The 19,858-nt window shown below is 39.4% G+C and overlaps 1 long non-coding RNA gene across 3 annotated transcripts; it reads left to right on the forward strand.

Annotated features, from left to right (window-relative positions):
* Positions 1–4: 4 nt before the first annotated feature.
* Positions 5–18,386, forward strand: LOC102900069. 3 transcript variants are annotated; one of them, XR_002741135.2, is made up of 5 exons: positions 5–123; positions 7,338–7,415; positions 13,536–13,613; positions 15,120–15,199; positions 18,078–18,386. It is a non-coding gene; the product is annotated as an uncharacterized LOC102900069 (long non-coding RNA). The 3 variants fall into 3 exon arrangements; XR_006595580.1 differs by having other exon boundaries at positions 13,536–15,199; XR_002154831.3 differs by lacking the exon at positions 15,120–15,199.
* The last annotated feature ends 1,472 nt before the right edge of the window (positions 18,387–19,858 follow it).

Here is a 19,858-nt window from a genome sequence, read left to right on the forward strand (position 1 = left end):
TGTTTCCGTAGTGCCTGGGGGCGGGGAACGCGGGGTTGCGGATTACTTGGCCGCTTCCTACGAAGACTAGAGAGGGTCAAACATAACTGAACGCAGTTGTGCCAACCTGTTTTTCCTATTGAGGTATCTACCAGTGAAAGACAATTGGAAACGTAATGCCGTGTGTGTGTGTGTGTGTGTGTGTGCGCGCGCGCGCGCGCTCGGGCGCTATCGTAGTTTTAAAAAGTTCTAGAATAATGTATATGTTTAATAAGTAAAGTATAGTAATAAGAGAAGCCGCCAGACAACTCATTATTTGGCTTCTGTGAACTGGCAATTACAGAATTTGTGTTGTGGTCCATGGAAAGAGATCTCGCCGCTTCTCTGCCCTGGTTTTTACTTTATAAATTTCACGCAAATATTACTGCAAAGGTTTATGTTAATTTATTTCTAGTAAGTTAATTTCACTTCTTATTGACCTGTATCATTTTAGATATCTTTAACATCATTTGTGATTCATCTTCATTTCCATTGTTAATATTTAGCAATTCATTTCTCTGCCCCTTTTGATCAAATGTTAATCTTTTTTAAACCAACTTTTATTAAATGCAAAATGCCAGCGAGTATTTAAAGGAAATGTTTCGGAAAATGAAGAAAAAGAATTTTTGGAATTCGAATTTGGTAAATTTTTAGGGAGTAGATAAATCTCTCCCACTCCTCTTAATCTTGTCTGTTAGAAAATTTTCATAATGGTTCCTTGAATGAACCAGTGATTTTTTAAATTATTATGAGGGTCATATTTCTCTTTTAAGGTCATAACTTCTTTCCTCCAAAGAAATCCAAACAAAAAAATCCAACACACAGTGGAACATGGTTTTAAGAACTAAAAATGTTGAACTTCAAACAAATGATTTAGTGGCAAAGCAGCTCCCTGACACCTTAGTTTCCAGGAGCTGTTATCACTGATTTTGGAAGGGATTACTACTAACACTGCTTAGGGGTATTTAGTGTTAAATAAGTTTTTTGCCTCTTGCTCTACATATGACTGTACTTTGTGTTGCCACAATGTTTTCAAGACCAATCTATTGAAACCTGTCCTAATGACAAATCTGTCATAATCTACTTGCCACAATACAACATGACTTTGGATTTATAAAATAAGAATACTAAATCACCTTTTGGTAAAGCACTTAAGTACTATAAAATCTTTCATTTAGGTGGTGTTGCCTACTAATAGAGCATAAACTTGAAGTTAGTCTTGAGTGGTCCCAATCTAAGCTCTGCCATTTACTAGTTGTCTGACTCTACCTTTCTAAGCCTCAGATTCCTCATTTATAGAAATGGTTACTAATATGTATCTTCTGGGGTTTTTGTAAAGGTTAAATGTGATAGAGAATGTAAAATGTTAATCACAGTACCTGGCACATTGTCAGCACTCAGTAAATGGCAGATTCAGCTTTGATCCATCCTTTTCTTAGTTTCCTCTGAAATACTGAACAACCTCTAGTTTCCTCTAGTTTCCTCTGAAATACTGAACAACCCTCTTTCCTGTAGATCCCCATGGATCTATTAAACTTTCATCCATCTGGAAATACTGGAAAGCAATATTCACACATTAAGTCCACCTGTTTCTTCACACCCACCCAAAATAACTGATATGGTAGTAATTGGATCATAAATTTAAAGGTAAATGTGGGTATTGAAATTTGTTATAACGTAGTCATAAAGATGACCCAGACTATGTTTATATTGAGTGTGGTGTCTCTCTTGATCAGATGAAGGCCCCTGATCAGATGAAGGCCCCCAAATGTGGGGTGACAATTGGGTGAAAAGTTTCACCCAAGGCAGAACAAAGGAGATAGTTTACTGAATATACTACAAGGGAGCAGTGGGCAAGACGGCAGAGGAGAGGCTGTCTGCAATGAGGCAGTGGGGGCTGTATTTAAAGGGAGAAAGTGAGGAGGTATGGTGACGTTGGGAATTTTTTTCTATTTTGGTAACTGCTGTCCACTGGTTAGTTAGGGTCTATGGGTATTTTGAGGTGAGTCGCCTGATGGTCCTGTCTGTATTCAGCCAGAGTGTCGCTGTGGGCCCTTTCTACATTCTATTGCTCAAGGCTGTTTGCCTAACAGTGGCCCCTACATTATGTATCTTAAGATTAACACGAACAGGGTGCCTGGATGGCTCAGTCGGTTAAGCGTTCGACTTCTGCTCAGGCCATGATCTCGTGGTCTGTGGGTTCGAGCCCTGTGTCAGGCTCTGTGCTGACAGCTCAGAGCCTGAAGCCTGCTTTGAATTCGGTGTCTCCCTCTTGCTCTCTGCCCCTCCCCCACTCATTCTCTGTCTCTCTCTTGCTCTGTCAAAACAATAAACGTTAAAAAAAAGATTAACACAAAAGCAAAAATATAAAAAGTTTAAATTGTTGTGGTTGTGAGATAGGGAACCTGAAGAATTCCTTAAAAATGTGGCTTTTGCTCCTTTTCCTGCTCCTGTTCATGCTACGACCTGCACCACCACTTTACATGTGCCTCAGAATGTAGTGTGTGTCCCCCTTGTAAGGGACAAGGAGTTAAGGATTTCTTTAGAATATAGAACATCTATGGAAGGACCAGATGAGAATGATGGGGTAAAGCTATCATATGCATATTCCAGACAACCAGGAGCTAGGCTTCTCAACGCCAAGACCTGCTGGCTCCAAGGAATGACACCTGGGCCCTGTCTTTATTCTAACCAGTCCCTGGATGCCTGAGAGGACAGGTATACCAGGCCACAATCCTCAGTAAAAAACCCCCAGACCTCAAACAAAGACAAGACTCATACTCCTTTCCTTTCTGAGTCTCCCAGACACTCCATCTGTATCTGCTCTCTCTATATCTTCAATTAACTTTGCTCTCACTTCCTGCTGGCTCATGTTTGATTTCCATCCTATGTGAAGCCAAGGACCATTTTGGCTGGTCCTGGGGGACCCCCTCTGGGTCCCTGGACCCGGCCTGCCAGCATCATTTGTATTTAAAGAAGCTATGATTCACTGAGGTTCAATCTGAGATGTCACATTCTAGAAATATAGTTCTGCCAAGTATAGTTCAACAGCCAAAATACAATTTAAGAGGAAGTTCTTTACCTATAACTCCTGAAGGACATTAAAGATGATCTAATTTAAATCTACCAGCAATATTTTTCAGATCTCCTTTTCTCTTTTTTTCAAACTCCAACGAATGTGCATCCAAATAGTTAAAACCACTGCCTGCTCTGAGTGGCAATTTCGTTTAAGTAAAACATCATTGCATTAAATTACTGTTAATTAAAATTTAATTTGATTTGTAGTTTGGCTTATGAAGTATATACAATTGTTTCAGTTTGATGACTGTATAAGAGGTACCAGACTAAGGAGTTTGTGTCTTCTTATGTATTTGTACAAAAAGTATCAGTGGACACCAAGTCCACTGATACTTTTTTCTCTTGAAGAAGTGTAGGCTGCTCAACTTTAAGAAGACTGCTCTATGTCACTGCCAGAGGGAGTTTTCTAAATCACAGCCTAATTGTATCTCCATTCTGATTAATTTTCTTTAATCACTTCCTAATCTTTACAGGATAAAAATCTAAACTGCTTAGTGTTGACTACAAACTTTGCCTTTTAGACTCATCAGTTTTGACTTTCTACCTATTTTCTTCTCTTCTCATTTTATAATCCAAGGAAACAACTACTTGTTCCCCTCCTAACATACAACGCTCTCTTCTGCCTCTGTGTCTTTGCATGTATGAGTCTCTGTCCTTGGTACATTTTCTCTCCTGTCAGTCTGGCACACTCAATCTTCAGGTCTTAATACGGGAGGTCTTCAATATTAGCCTCTCTGACTTCCGCATACTGACTTGTGGGTACAATCTATGTCCGCCCTTCCACTTTATTAATTAATATGTGTAGTCATTATTTCATCCATGGAAATGAATGTGGGAGTAGGTATTGCATAGTGGTTAAAAGTGCTGGCCTTGGCATCAGATTCTCTAGGTTTGAATTTCACCTGTTACCTCCTAACCATGTGACTCTTGTTAAGTTGCTTACCCTTTCTATGCCTCAGTTTCCTCACCTGTAAAGTAAAAATATCTACCTCTTAGGGTTGTTAGGCAGATTTAAGTGCAATCTTATTTTTATGCAACTTAGCATAGTCTTTGGCATACCTACTTTATGCCAGGCAGTATGCTAGGCTCAGGGCATACAGGCGTGTAAGACAATCACAGGGCATAATAATTCCTGCATTATTAGCTTGAAGCTTAGTATGAGAGACTGACAAAAACACAACCAAACAAATAAAAAGAAAAAAGTAGAGGGTGATGGTAAGAAGAAAATAAACTAGGTGAGAAGATGGGGAACAATGAGATGGAAGAACTTACTTCAAATAAGGTGGCCAGGAAAAGCCATTCTGCAGAGACATTAAAGCCACCCTGAAGGATGAAAAGGAGACAAGTTCTGAAACATGGGGCCAGGTTGGAGCAGTGACTGGGAAGGGGGACGGTTGCCCCTGAGTCTGCAGAGAGTTTGGCTTTTATGAGGACTTGGAAAAGCCAGTGTGGCTAGAGAGTAGTAAGTAGGGGTGTGGCAAAGATGAGGTAGGGGAGGACTACACTGTAAAGTTTAAACAGAGAAATGTCATGACCTAGTCTACATTTTAAGATGGTCCCTCTGACTGCTGAGTCTAGAATTGATTGGAGGAAGATAAGAAATAGGTGTAGAAATCAGAAGTAATATGGTGACAAGGGTGACAAAGAGAAAGGATGGGCAGATCTGGAATATATTTTAGCTTGTTGATGAATTGGATACTGGCAGTGGTGAATTAAGATAATTAACAGGATCAGATGAGTCAGAAATGCAGTGTAGGAGACACCCAGAAGTAGCTGTCAAGGCAGTTGGATCTGAGTGTAGAACTCAAGGAAAGGAATGGTAATTGGGTGCCTGAGTGGCTCAGTCCGTTAAGTGTCTGACTTCAGCTCATGTCATGATCTCATAGTTCGTGGGGTTCGAGCCCCGCCTCAGGCTCTGTGCTGACTGCTCAGAGCCTGGAGCCTGCTTTGGATTCTGTGTCTCCCTCTTTCTCTCTGCTCCTCCCCCACTCATGCTCTCTCTCTCTCAAAAATAAGGAAACATTAAAAAAAATTCAAAAAAAGTAATCAGCATACCAGTGATATCACAAGCCATGGAAATGCATAATATCACTTAGAAAGATGGTAGAGAGAAGAAGGAAGGTTCAGGTTTGCACCCTGAGGAGGGAGAGTCTGCCAAGGTTATGGAGGTGGATCCCGTGGTGATGCAGTAGTCAAGCTAGGATGATTATGCTGGGTATTGTCCATTTGCACCCACTCCATCCATACCGTTGGCTCTTCTCTGTGCCCCCATAGGTCTGATGTATGGATAGCAGCACGCCAACTCCCTGGCTCTTTTTTGGTTTGGTCAGCCAGTGAGAGACACCAGCAGCCGATGAAAGGGCAGGATGAGGGAGAAACTAAAAGTATAGAACATAATTACTTATGATGTGGCATTGACTGCAGCTGCCTGCTACTTGCTTGCTGGGCTCTAGCTATCACTCCAATTGCTGTTTCTTCTCCTTGCCACTTTAAGTCTTTACAGTTTCCCATCATTGGTCATCACTCAGTGCCTTCAGCATTCCTCATCATTAGTTCCACAATCTGCCTTCCCCACCAGAAATAGTCTCTTCATTAAGTTCTCTTTAGAACTCATCTGAGTGTGCCCTCTGTTCCCTGTTTCCCTTTGCACTGCTTCTCTGGGAGCACGCCCTGGCCTCTCTCCCGGCAGTAGACCACCATTACTTGTTAGGAGTAGCTTGTTACCCTGGAGGTGGGAAGTGAGGGGTGTGCAGTGCTATCTGCTGTTCTGACTAACCCTCAGTCTTAGGAAGGTAATGTGTCCATGGATTCTCAGTGCTCATGCCCCTCTCCCAGCTGTAATTCTGGGCCCAGCATGTATTCTACCCTTTCCCCTGGGGTAAAGCGTTATGTTCTATTCCTTCTTCTACCCGGGTTTTCACAGCGCCTTAAGATTAACAGTATTTGTCACATTCCCACAGAGCATAGAGCTTTGATTCCTATGGAGAGATAGGGGAGGAGAATCCAGTAGGGCTTTTGCTTTCCCCACAGCGCTGCTGGGTGCCTTCGCCAGACCTGCACCTTTGTCAGGAGTTTTGCTTTTACCCCAGTCTTTTTTGTGAGTGCTCGGTGAAGTCCAAGAAGAGCCTGTGAGAGGTTGTGAATTCCTGTGTCTGCAGTCTCCATGGGTTCTATATACTCTCATTCGTCCACACTGAGCCATTAGCGATTGGTTAAAAAATCTAGTTGGATTCTTTTTACCCATGTCTGTTGGTGGCTATGTTGGGTGAGCAAGAGCTCATGTCCTCTTTGTCTTTGGAGACTCTTATCTTTAGATTTCAGATTCACTGGTTTTTCTGTCACTTTTAGCTCTCTGATGGGTTTCAGAAGAGTTGTGAATTTTCAGACTCTCTGGCTTTGTTGTAACTGTTGTTACTATTACTCTTGTTATAAGGATGGGATGCTCTTTCCAGATTTCTGAATCCTAAGCAGAAGTGGGTCTCACATGCATTTGAAGACCTCTTTTCTCCATTAGTCTGGAGAAATGAAAAAAGGGCATAATTTGTTCTTTCACTATTTTTTGTAGCTTGCTTCTGCCTCCATAATTTTTCTGGTTCTTAAGAATTGGGACACAGGAACAGGGAATAGAAGAGGGATGAAAGAATTCAAATTCTGGAGCCAGTGGAATTTTTATTTGACTGATGCTTGTTGGTTTTCATGTCCACTATTACTGCAGACGTACAAAAGCTGGCTATGATATGGGGTGGATGTGGGAATTGCCTGGTGACCTCTGCTGCGACCTCCAAAACTGCATAGTTTCCTAATGTGGGTACTCTTGGGGTGACCTTTTGTGACCTTCCCAGCTTCCACTCCTGGTGGTCTGTTGCACAGCTTCTTAGTGCTGAGATCCTCTTGTCTTGGCTCTTATCCTTCTTGGGTGAAATACCATCAAAACAGCTTCCCTGGGTTCTTTTGGCCCACATATTCACACATCTTTGCGCCCAAAACAAGTGGAATTGAAGCTTCTCTCAAACACTGATTTCTTGCCTTGTCATTGCAGGTGAATTCAGTAAGCCTCTACCTTCCAAATTCTCTTAAATGGGAAGCAGGCGCTGGTGTCTATATTCTTAAATGCCCCTGTATGGCCATTTTGTAGTAGCAAAGTGGACCCTCATCCAAAATTTGGCTTGAATGTCAAGACTGATGTTCTCTGCCCTCCTTTTATCCGCTTTAAAGCTGAACACAAATTTCCCTTTGTGAAGGTGGCGTAAATATACCCCATCTCCTGTACCAGGACGAGGAAAGTGACCATTGTCTAGAAATGGAAGGCTGGCATTAAGGTGAGTCTGCATCAACATACTTTACTAAAATAACTCTTCCATTAGTTTCCCTCATTTATTTCTTACTCACTTTCCCACAATTTATCACCAAACCTCCCTTTACTTTGTCTAGTTTTTTTCTACAATTTATTGCCCTTTGTTAAAAGGTACAACCTCTGAATCTAACTACATCCTTAGGTTTTCCCTTTTTTCTGTGAAGCCCCTATACATGTAAAAACATTAACATCAACAATATTTGCATGCCTTTTCTCCTGTTGATCTGTCTTTTGTCAGTTTAATTCACAGGCCTCAGTACTGAAATAAGTGGATAGAGCAAAAGCTTAAGAAAACACCTTTTCGTCATTGTCATGGATTCATTAAGAAAGCCATGACTGGATTCAACCCCTGGCTCACATTTTCTGCTATGAGGAAAGCAGTAAAGGTTTACTCCTTTGGAATGGGCACCTAGCCTTGCTAGTATAGATAGTAGGCATCTCTTATGTATCTTCACTGGGAACCAAGTGACCTGAGCAGTTTTGAGGTTCTGGGTCATTTGGATAACTGAAAACTCCCACCTTCAGAGAGAGGGTAGGAGCAGATTCGGTAACCCATGGTAATACTTGCTACTACATGTTTGGACAAGAATTCGGGATAGTGAAAACCCCTTCAGCTTGTTTCTTGGTGTACTGAAAATTTCCTCCATCCCAATAAAAGAGAATCAGAAAGACATCTGCCCCAGTAAGGGGATCATCCCTAATTTTTTCATACCTTAAAATAGCTAGGGTTCAGTATTCAGACCCTCAGTCTATAGCTCTCTCCCTCTTGTGTCAAGATACCTCCAATCACCATTATGGTTATTTATTTTCTTCTGCCACCACTAGTCATTGTAATTTTTCCTAATAGATTGATTTTCCTGTACTGACTACACTCCTGATGCCTTCAATTCATTGTCACAAATTACCTCAGAGTGTTACCGAATTGTGATGAACAGAATCAATTTACAAATAGACTTTTGCGTGAGTTGTGTGTCTTTAGAATTCTAACTAACTGCAACCTACATTAGATTATTTAAATCTTCATGTTGGTTAGTTGTTTGTAGGATATTGGGATCATTGTTCCTTCCCACAAAAGTTTCTATAAAGTCAGCTTGAATGAACAGTAATTGAGCACAAAAGCCTGACCTTGCCAACACTGCATTGCATGCTCAGTCAAATTAGTTCAGACCATTATGGTTTATATTAACTATATTTGTCATTTGTAATTAACATGGATTAAGATTTGGAGGAGAGTTCTGGTACTTGTTTTTGGTTGATTATGCTAGTGGGAATTTCAGACCATATTAACATTTTTTCTTGCTTCTTAAGTTTGTTTTGTGTTTTCTTAACAGAATAATTATATCTTTGATCTGATTTTGGAATAGTCTGGCTAATGTTTGCTCAGGAAGAAAATAAAACCATCCCTTACCCTATTTTCTCATTCTCCCTTTGACAAGTATATAAAAGGTTGATCGGGAGAGAAGCAAACCATACATTTGAGTTTTGGCTCATTGTATAAGATGATGATAATGATCCAAATTTAGAATGTCATGAAATCTCTTAAGGTTTTGTTTTAAAATGCACTTACCACGTCTTGGATATGAAACAGGTGGTTCTGCAGACAGGCCTGTGTTATCGCCAACGAACAGACTATTGTGTGCAAAGTAGCTTTTCATTATCATTGTTAACCCTCATTAAAATCACAAACCTTTAGCTTTTCACAGCTTTGTTTTCTTTTAAAGAGATGATGTTCAAGGTTTTTGAAATGTCTACATTTTCTTGAAATGTTTTCATTTAAAATAAAACTTCTTTTGTGGTTATACACATGCATCAGTATTATGAGAGAGGAGGGTTTGAAGCTGAGCAGTAATATTAGTTTTAATATTTTATTGTCTTTTTCAGTCTTTCATAAAACTTTCAAAAATTAATAAATTCATAAAAATTTCATTTGGGCATCTGTATTTGCATTTTCTCTTCCTTTAAACAATCCTGTGTCTGCTGGGAATATGCATCATCCTCATTACCACTAAACATTTATGGAACAATATACCATTATGTAAGAAAACAGCAATTTCTGTAGCAAATGCCTGCACATTTTTGCTCTTTAAACACAAACTCCCATGGACTCATTGCAAGGTAATATCAGGGTGAGGAGGGCATTTGAGATTTCTTTTAGGCCTCAACCTACTTCTCATTACACCTCCTGTAATTTGGTTTTGGCCTTAGACATAGCTTAGTTTAATTGTTCATAGCTGGTTTGCTTCACTTTCCCCCTCAAAGTTTAACTCTTCTAGTCCTCCCAGTATTTTCTTATGGAAAATTTTAGATTGAGTTTTTATCTCTTGTAAAGTTTGGTTGCTTTGATGGTTAAGAAGGTACACTTCAGTCAAACCTTGAATTCTATGCACATTCAAATTGTTGCTGTTTTTGATGAAGATGTAAATTTTGAAATGGTACTTAGAGTATTAGGGTTCAGTTTCAACAATAATTTATTGAGTGTTGGGTATAGGCACTATGCTATTTTCACATTTGCTGTTTTACTTAATTATAAAGAATAAGGGATCATGGCTGTAAAGACTTGACCTAATATAAATTCATGAGCAATGTGTTATGGGGGAATTCAGACCATATGGAAGACTATCTTCTCTTAAGAAATTTGAAAGGAGGTATACAAATATAGTGAGATTACATTTTGAGATACTTATTCTTCCTTTCCAATATTTTCTGCTATCCTACCACTCTCCCACACTCAGGAGGTGACCTGAGTGTAGTATTCTCACTGCCCCTAAGCAAGGTTGTTACAAGAAAGAAAATAATAAATACTTGGTTTATGACTTTAAAAATAGGTGCAGACAATACTTTGAAAGAAATTACTTGTGAGATACAGGGCAGAAAGTTCTGCACATCATACAAAACAGATTAGGAAGAATACAGGATGATGTAAATTCATTTTTCCAGTTTTTAAAAAGATGTCCGAGAGAGAGAGGCTAAACACAGGTGTGAGAGGGGCAGCAATAGGAACTTCATGGAAGCTTGAATATCTGTGAGAAGAGAGGACTGCAGCCATATGAGCTATTTTCAGTCCCCTAAAGAGCCATGCTGGCATATGCCTTGATGATTTTGTTCATCATCATTTTTTGCCTATATTTCTTCTGACTGATGTGTGTCTTTTGCTATACAACTCCAGTGTCATTTCTGTTGGGAGGTCTTCCTAAGCGCCCCCACTCTACTGAATTTCTATAAGTGGTAAAGGATTAACTCACTAGTAAAGGATTAATTGGTTGGATTAATTTATCCAAACCCTGCACATTCTGAGGATCTTCAGGACTGGTCTTGACCACCTCCTGGGAGATAACCTCTGATCCCTTGAATATTCTTCCTGATAACTGTGTCTTTGTATACCTGAGACTTTGTATCACACTAGATAGCTTATGTATACTAACCCTGTTGGTGGCAAACACTTGTTTTTTTATGCCTTGGGCTTTGGGTCATTCTGCATCAGTTTGACCTTTGGGTGGGGAGCTGGCGACTGTCATATAAGACTTCATTGCTTCAAGCCTATGTGATTAGCCCAAATAAAAACCCTGTAACAAAGATCTCAGGTGGGTTTCCTTAGTTGGCAACACTTTGCATGTGTTGTTATGCATCATTGCTGGGAGAACCAAGCACTGTCCATGAGACTCCTCAGGGACAGAACAATTGGAAGATTGAATATAGTTTCTTTTGGACTCTGCCCTATGCCCTTTTCCCTTGCTTATTTTATTTTGTCAACTTTTTTTTTTTTTAATTTTTTTTAAAGATTTTTTTTTCAATGTTTATTTATTTTTGGGACAGAGAGAGACAGAGCATGAACGGGGGAGGGGCAGAGAGAGAGGGAGACACAGAATCGGAAACAGGCTCCAGGCCCTGAGCCATCAGCCCAGAGCCTGACGTGGGGCTTGAACTCACTGACTGCGAGATCATGACCTGGCTGAAGTCGGATGCTTAACCGACTGCGCCACTCAGGTGCCCCTCCCTTGCTTATTTTAATCTGTATCATTTTGCTGTAATAAACCATAACTGTGAATATAATAGCTTCTCTGTATCCTGTGAATCTTTCTAGTGAATCCTAGAACCTGAGGGTGGTCTTCATACTCCACAATAATTTTTGGTTATAACACTTATTATACTTCTATTCATTCATTAGTTTATTTATCCATCCATGCATTTGACTAATTAACTACTGAATGCCCACTATGTACCAGATATTGTTAAGCCCTGAAGTATGAGAACGAGCATGATAGGCAAAATTCCTACCTTTGTGAATTTATAGTGTGGTGGGACAAAGGGAGAAGGAAACAGATAAAACAATTTGGTATGGTAGCAGCTATTTGGACATAGTACAAGATGACATGAAGAACAGAGACCTCAGACTCCAACACAATCTGGTGGGGAGGGGTGTCAGGTAAGCTGCTTGATAAGTAGGGAAGTGGCAAAGGGATAGAAAAACAGTGGTTATGCAGATTCAACACATATACAAAAGCCAGAAAGTAAGAGACAAGTGAAGTGAATTCATTGTGTCTGGATAAGCCTGTTTGAGGGAGAAAGTGACAAGAGATGAGGCTAGAGAAGGGGCCAGATGATGCAGGGTTCTGTTAGCTGCATTACAGAGTATGGTTTTTATCCTACAATGAGTGAGAAGTCATTGAAGGATTACAAGCAGGTGAGTGACTTGATTGGATTTGCTTTTAGAAAGAACACTCTGGTTGTGGTTTGTAAGAATGCATTGGTAAAGCACAAGCATAGAGGGGGCAGACTCATTAGGAGACTATTGCAGAAATCCAGATATGAGACGATGGAGGTCTAAACTGGGGTGTTGGGAGTTCATTGGAAAAGAGTGGATAGATTCACAAGATGCTTAGGAGGTAGAATTGATAAGACTAGCTGATACGTTGGATACTGGGGAGAGGGCATGAAAAGAGTTAAATACGACATAGTATGCCCATCTTAAAGAGGTGTGAGCAGCTGTGCCTCTGTTAGGTGTGAAGAAAATCAGATTTAGGAAAAAAGATGAATTCAAGTTTGGTCATGTTGATGTTGCTTAATGTTTTTTTTCTCCTCTAGTCTGTAATCTCCATTCGGTCAGCTAGTTGTCCCAATGCCATTGTTAAAAAAATATAATCTATTTTGCTATAATTCAATAGTATCATTCCTAAGATACTTTTCACAACATGAAGTATGTTATCAAAACAATTGTTTCAGTAGCAACAGGAAATTAGGGGTTAGAGAGTTTTAGATTGGCAATAACCAAGTTATTTTTGCTGCAGGGATTTCAATAATAAAGGAATTTTGAATATAAATGTATTTAGTTACTAGATGCTAAAAATAATAAATTATATTAAAACTGACAAAACACATTTCATTTTCTTTACATTCCACTCGCTCCAGAGCCTCATTTTGCTCTTTAATCTTTGGCCTTACCTGGCAATTTTGCTTACAGCACACTTCATGAATATCAAAGTTAACATAAGAACAAACATATACTCAAATAAATATCGGATATGCCAACAGAGTAGGCAGCCATTCCAGGAAAGTGGTTCTGTGTCCTATGTCTCATACACATTTTCTCTACTCACTTAGCGTTAGCTCCCTATCACAATCAAATTATTAAACTATTAGTCACATTGTATCATATATGTATATATATATATATATATATATATGTATATGTATATATAGTGAAAATTAACACTGTTGGAGAAATGGTTGCTATCTCACCACCCCCAATGATGTGATATGCCACCTTTGAAATATGCTCAATTCCAACTAATTTATGTTTAAAAAAAGCTCTCCAGGATATGCTGATAACTCAGTCAGCTTTCTGTATGATGTCTATGAAGAATGTAAAGATATGTGCTGTAAGCTAGAATTCCTTCTCTCTACCAAATCACAGTCCTGCAAGTGAAATGGCATGAACATAACATTTCAGTTTAACTAACATTTATTGAGGGTGTGAGGCACTGGGCTAGGAGTCAGAGCTACAAAGACAAGTCATGGTCTTTGCCCTCAAGCCTGGTAATGGGAGAAGCAAGTGCATAACCAGATGTTTGTTTTAAAATATGGTAAGAAGCCATGTGCGAGACTACTGAAGAATTCCAGGAAAGCTTCTGGGAGAGATGAATTTTGAACTGGACCAAAATAACAGGTATGAGTTCATTAGGTAGAGAAGAGGGACTGAGGGTACCAAGGGCTATTGCTGGCACAACAAATTGTATCCTGTGTGAATGGTATCCCCAAGGGTAATGCAACGCAGAACCCTGCAAAAGGAGTGTTGATGAGAAGGTTAATCCAGGCAAGAACAAAGGCAGACAAGTGTAAAATAACAGTGTGTTCAAGGAACTAGAATCAGTTTGCAGTTACTCAACTGTAAAGTGAAGGTGGAAAGTAGTAGGATGCAAAGTGGAGGATGGAAGTTTCTCTGCTGTGGATCTTGGACTGTGCTCTGTGGGCAGTGGAGAACCTACAGATGGTATTAAGCAGGAGAGTGGTGTGGAGTTTTGAATTTCCAAGAGATGTCTTGTGTGGTGAGTTGATGCATTTGAGGAAGTAAGTAAGATCAGATACAAGAACAGCGTTGACACTAATTGCTATAGTTCTGTGAACGATAAGGGGGAACCTAAACCAGGACATTGTAAGAGTACTCAGTGGGAGCAAATGTAAGAGATATTTGGGGAGTACAAAATCTGGACCCTGATTTACTGTAAGGGGTGAGGCTGAGGGAAGGAGGAGGATTCAGGATAACTCCCAGGTTTCTGAAAGGTTTAGACTTGAGAGATGATGACATCAGATGAGAAATTTGAGGTACTTGTCAACCACTCCCGTGGATTTGTCCTGTAGCACAAGGTGAGAAACAATAAATGGCACAGGGGAAATAGAAATAAAATTTAGAGGAGCAGAAGTAAATTCTAGTTTGCATAATCAGGAATGATGGAATCATAAAGAAAATAGTATTTGGATGTAGGCCTTGAAGGATTGGTAAGATTTGCATTTAGCGACTTGATGGGGTGGAAATGTCCCAGAGAAGGCATGGATGGATACCCTCAGGATATTGTTTGAGAAGAGCTGAGACTTCCTGTTTGTGACTGGAGTAAAGAGTTTGCTAAGCATGATAAAGAGGATGTGGCTGGAGTGGTGGGTTGGAACCAAGTCATGAATGCCTTAGGGTTCTATGCCTAATGGGCCTTGGGCTTTGCATTGGGCAAATGTGCAAGCAGAGCCATGCTTTGGGAAGAACGATCTCAGGTAGTAAATGAGACAAAATAGAGGCAGAGAGATTGAAGCCAGACAGAAGAGTCAGGATGGTGCACCAGAATGCTAGAAACAGGAATAGAGAGGAGGGGACCAGCAGTGAAAACGATTGGGTAGTTCACTGCATTTGGTAGTGTGGCTTAGGTCAAATGTTATAAATGGTTGGATTACAAGGGATTGAGAACATACTGCTGCCTCCATAGAAATAAAGGAGTCTAAGAGGAACAGATTTATAAAAATAATGGGGCACCTTCAAAGAGAATACTACTTGTGTCCCCACTTGTCTTTTTCTTTGTTATTGGCAAAAAGATTTTAAAAAAAGGAGGAGGTAGTATGCCTCCTTATACTGGTTGACTATAGTTAGAAATTCTTGGCTTTAAATCTCTTCTCTGTTCTTTATTAGCTGTGTGCACTTGGGTGAGAGTTCTAAGCACTTTAAGTCTGAGTTTCCTGATCTGGAACATGGAAATAGGAAGACATCCAGTAAGCTTGTGAATAACACATAGTTTACATTGAATAAATGCTAGCTGCTATTATTAGAATTCTAAAAAGAAGGAAATGCAGAATAGAATTCTAATTCAGTTACTATGTTCAAAAATACAATTTGTTCAAAATTTTCATCAGCTCTTCTGATGGACTGAAGGGTTGGTAGGAAAACATTGATGTCATGTTATAATAATCCAGCTGGTGGTTACTAGCAACCATGCAAACTCTAGAGATTACCTCTTCGACTTAATATCTTAAAGATGTCCTGACCTGAATCCCTTAGACCTGGCTCTGAACCTATAGCTCTGTGCTGTGAATTCAGAGAGATCCACGCAGTGGGTCAGGATACTTTACAAAATACAAAAGATTGTTTTATATAATGTCAAGTAAATGGAAACAAGGCTGATGACTTCAGTGGAAGTCATAGGCACTTTCAAGTGAGACCAGTAGAATTAATTAATTAATTAATTTATTTATTCTCTCTTTCTGAGAGAGTCAGAGCGTGAGGGCGGGAGGAACATAGAGAGAGAGGGAGGCACAGAATCCGAAGCAGGCTCCAGGCTCCAAGTAGTCAGCACAGAGCCCTGTGCGGGGCTGGAACTCATGAACTGTGAGATCATGACCTGAGCCGAAGTCGGACACTCAACAGACTGAGCCACCCAGGTGCCCCCAGTAGAATACATTTATAACTTGAGATAATTTTAAGAGTTTTCCAGAATCCTAGTTATGTGTATTAATGTGCTATTTAGGTGCTTTGGAGTCTATAATGTAAATAAAAATATTTTCTGTCGTCATCATAGTAATTGATTCTTGCAAGAATCATCAATGGAGCTAAAACTAGTGGGTAAAAATCTGAGGAGTAACAGATTTGATTTAGATCAATCTCATCTAAAATTTAGCTTCCTTCTGTTTTCATAACAGTTCCAAAATATCTCTCCTAAAGTCAGTCTTTTTTCTTATATTTGCCCTCAATACACAATACATTCACTGACTTCAAAGAGTTCAAAAAGTAATGGAAATCTCATTTATTGCTGTTTAGCATGGGAAACACTCCTGCAGCCTTTGGACCATGGAGAATTCAGTTCCCACCAGAGGGCGCTCAGTTGTCACTTAAGTCACCATTTTGGGTTTTGGGACTTCCTTTGTAACTCAAAAAGTAAAATGGAATTTTTATTTTGTACATTTGTAGGTGAACTTGGAGATTTGAGGATTAATGTAACTAACATTTTAAAGCTTGGGTAGGTCTTGCTTTTACTTCCAGGTTAAGGACAATTACCTAAATGACATATCAATCAGAATCCCTTACCAGAAACCAAAAACCAAAAACCAAACAAAAACAAAACAAAACCACTATAGAACACAAAGCAAAACAAAACAAGTGAACCTCCATTTTTTGTTTTATTTTGTTTGTTTTTTTCAGCAAACACTTCCAGTCTTGGTTCATTGCAGGTTTGAGAGCCATAGTTGCTTCTTCACCTCACTCACTTACTCTGGAATTAGGTCATTAAAAGAGAAGTGGGGCCAGGATGGGAGGAACTCCGTTTCAGGGCCTACGTGCAAGGTGCTGACACTCCCGTGAGTCTTGCTTCTTTCCCAGAATGGTCTTGCCTTCCTTGAGACTGTGTCAGGTGTTCTCAAAGTCTCTCCACCAGCAACATCAGCATCACCTGGGAGCTTGTTAGAGGGCAAATTCTTGGGCCTTACTCCAGACCTACTGAGTCAGAACTTCTGGGGGTGGTGCCCAGCAATCTGCATTTTAACAAGTTCTCTGAGTGATTCTGATGTATGCTACAGTTTGAGAACCACTAAGCTAGACACTTTGTTTTTGCAAGGCAAGCTGCTTTTGGGCAATAGGAGCCTCAGGATTATTGTTTAGTTTTCATTCCAAGAATTAGGAGCAGACTTTCTCTAGGCCAGGTCTCAAAACTTTTACTAAAAGGTAGTATCAAAGTGGTTTTCTGCCTGCTTCAAGCTTCCAGAGAAGCTTGTTTTTCACCAGTCTAAGCAGAGGTACCAGCCCATGGAAGGAAGTTTTGGAAATAGATCACTCAGATGTAGAAGGAACCAAAAGAATCTGTTAAGAATTTAGGAAGGAAGTGTAGTGTGATGGTTAGGCCTACAGATTCTGGATCCATCTTGCCTGCTGTGACAGCTCTGTGTGATCTTGGGCAAGCTGTTATTGTTTTACCTGTCTAGAACTCAATTTCCTTATCTGCATATTAGGGATGATAATAGTACCTATGTCATATGCTTGTTATGAGAACTAAATTAGACAAGATTTCTAATGTGATTAGAACAGACCATTGGCACAATGTAAATGTTTAGAAATACTGTGCTCTCCACAGCACAGGTCCCCCTACCATCCTACCAGCACAATACTGTCCCTTTTGGCTAGCAGCAAAACAACCATAATCATACTTTTTTCCCAATTCTTAATGGGAAAATCTTAATGTAAACAATCTCCATCACATTTATACAGGTGACAGCAGTCCTAGGAGCTCCTTTGGAATCAGAACTTTTCTTTTAATTTCAGCCCTCCTACCTAATAGATGTTCAGCTTTGAGCAAATTACTTAACCTCTCTTTAAATCTCACTTTCATTTTTATTTGTAAAATGGGATTATAATTCACATCTTATAGGGTTTAGTGTGAGAGAAAGGAACACAGTCAGTGGGCAAATTGTAGAAATAAAGCACCGTTATCTGTATACTACTGTTCCCAGGAAATGCCATAAAGAGAGTAGGATAGTTCTTGGCACATAAGAGGGCTCAGTACACATTTGTTCCTTTTCATTCACAGCTTATACATTTTGAGTATTTAGGGACCTTTTAAATCACCAAAGCACTAATTATGTTCTCATACTGTTTACTTTTCAGCTTCACACTTCAGCTCCTGAATTTCTGGCCTGGAGTGACTGGGAGAGTCTTGTTTTCCCTTCTTCTCACATGGGAACCTTTTGGGCTAGATTTTCTAGTCAGCCCTTTCCCATTTCTTTAGGCTGACTTGCCCCCAAGATCACAAAACTCATATTTTTCATTTTAGAAAATTTGGAACATTTCAATAAAGCATAAATAAGAAAACGAACATTGCCAATTCCTCTCCAAAAGAAAACATCATAAATGATTTGGTATATTTCCTGCTAGACTTTCCTACCTTTGCTTCAATAAAATTGCTATCATAAAGTATGTTCAATTTTCCTTCTTGCCTTGGGGTTTCTACAGATGTGATCCTCCTGGCCTGGCATGTCCTTCTATGGTCTAGGATGCTCCTTATTTTCTCACCCCTTCATCCTATCCCAGCCACCCCTGATGTTTCAGATGAGGCCAGGTTTCTGTATTAGATATTTTTAAAGCATGCTATACTCTTTCTGGACTTACTTCTGGTTCTTAGTGATATACAGTATTTAGTGTGTGAGTATGTGAGCAGTATTTATCTCCATGACTAAACTGTAAGCTCCAGGACAGTAGGAACCATGTCTGGTTTACTTACAACTGCATTCCAAGTGCCACCACAAAGCTGGACACATAGTGTATCCTCAACAAATGGTTTTCAAATGTCTGAATGAGTAAATGAAATGTGTTGTAAGCATTTCTCCATCCTGGGCATGATCTTGAATGTCTGGGTTTAAGTGGCATGATTTTAACTTGTACATGGCAGGGTGATAGGTAAGATGGTCTTTTAGAATTTCAGAGCACTCCATGGATTTCTAAAGCAGTCTGTTATGGTGAGAGGGATCTGTAGGCCAGGAATCAAGAGACCAATGTATTCCTTTCTGCTTTACCAGTTCCTGTGACCTTGAGTAAGTCACTGACCTTCACTAAACCACATTTTCTTTTTTCTCCTCTATTTCTCTCTCAAGGAAACTCATACATAAAATAAAACAGTGTGTGTAAAGACACTTTTAAAATTATAAAGAGCTATATAAATATGTCCAGACCATTCAAAAGATATTTTTCTTGATAGAGCCACTTGCGATTTTGCATAGAGGCTCCATTTTCAAACTTGAAATTGACTCTGTTGCCAAGAAAATCTCCTATTTCAAAGCGTAATGGTTAGAAATAATTGTGAGTCTGAATGTCTTAAATAGCCAAAATACATTAACTACTATTTTATTCCTTAAAGACAGACATAGCAGAGTTTGTTTCAATTTCATACTTGAAGATTGTAATAAAATAATTATGGTGAGTTGTGAAAACAGAAACTTAGATTTACGTTTCTTTCAAATTTCAGTTGGCTGATGCAGTCAAGATATTTCTGACAGACTAGCCAATGCATGTAACTTAAATAGATTAAAAAGAAACTTTAGTTTTTGAATATACTTTATACCTTATTCAACAGTCAAGGAATATGATCAGATTTGGAAATTCCAAAATGGAGTTAACATCTCTGTGACAGGATCAGTGTTCATATTTGAAGGCAGGATGGAAGAAAGAAAATTTCCCACCAGTGTGTTACATGTTAAGAACTGGAATAGGTCACCCCATGACTAAATTTTATTGGCTGATTCTTTGGTAGTTTTCCACTGCCTCTTAAGCAATTTCCTTTCCATTTTAGGTTATGTGAAGGTGCTTGAAATGTACACATTGAGGAGGTAAAATATTTCAGAGAACAGATAAAAATTGAAAGTATGATAGAAGAGAACAGTCTCTTACACTCT

The sequence above is a fragment of the Felis catus genome, chromosome A3 (genome assembly GCF_018350175.1).
Source record: "Felis catus isolate Fca126 chromosome A3, F.catus_Fca126_mat1.0, whole genome shotgun sequence".
In the NCBI taxonomy this organism is placed as follows: domain Eukaryota; kingdom Metazoa; phylum Chordata; class Mammalia; order Carnivora; family Felidae; genus Felis; species Felis catus.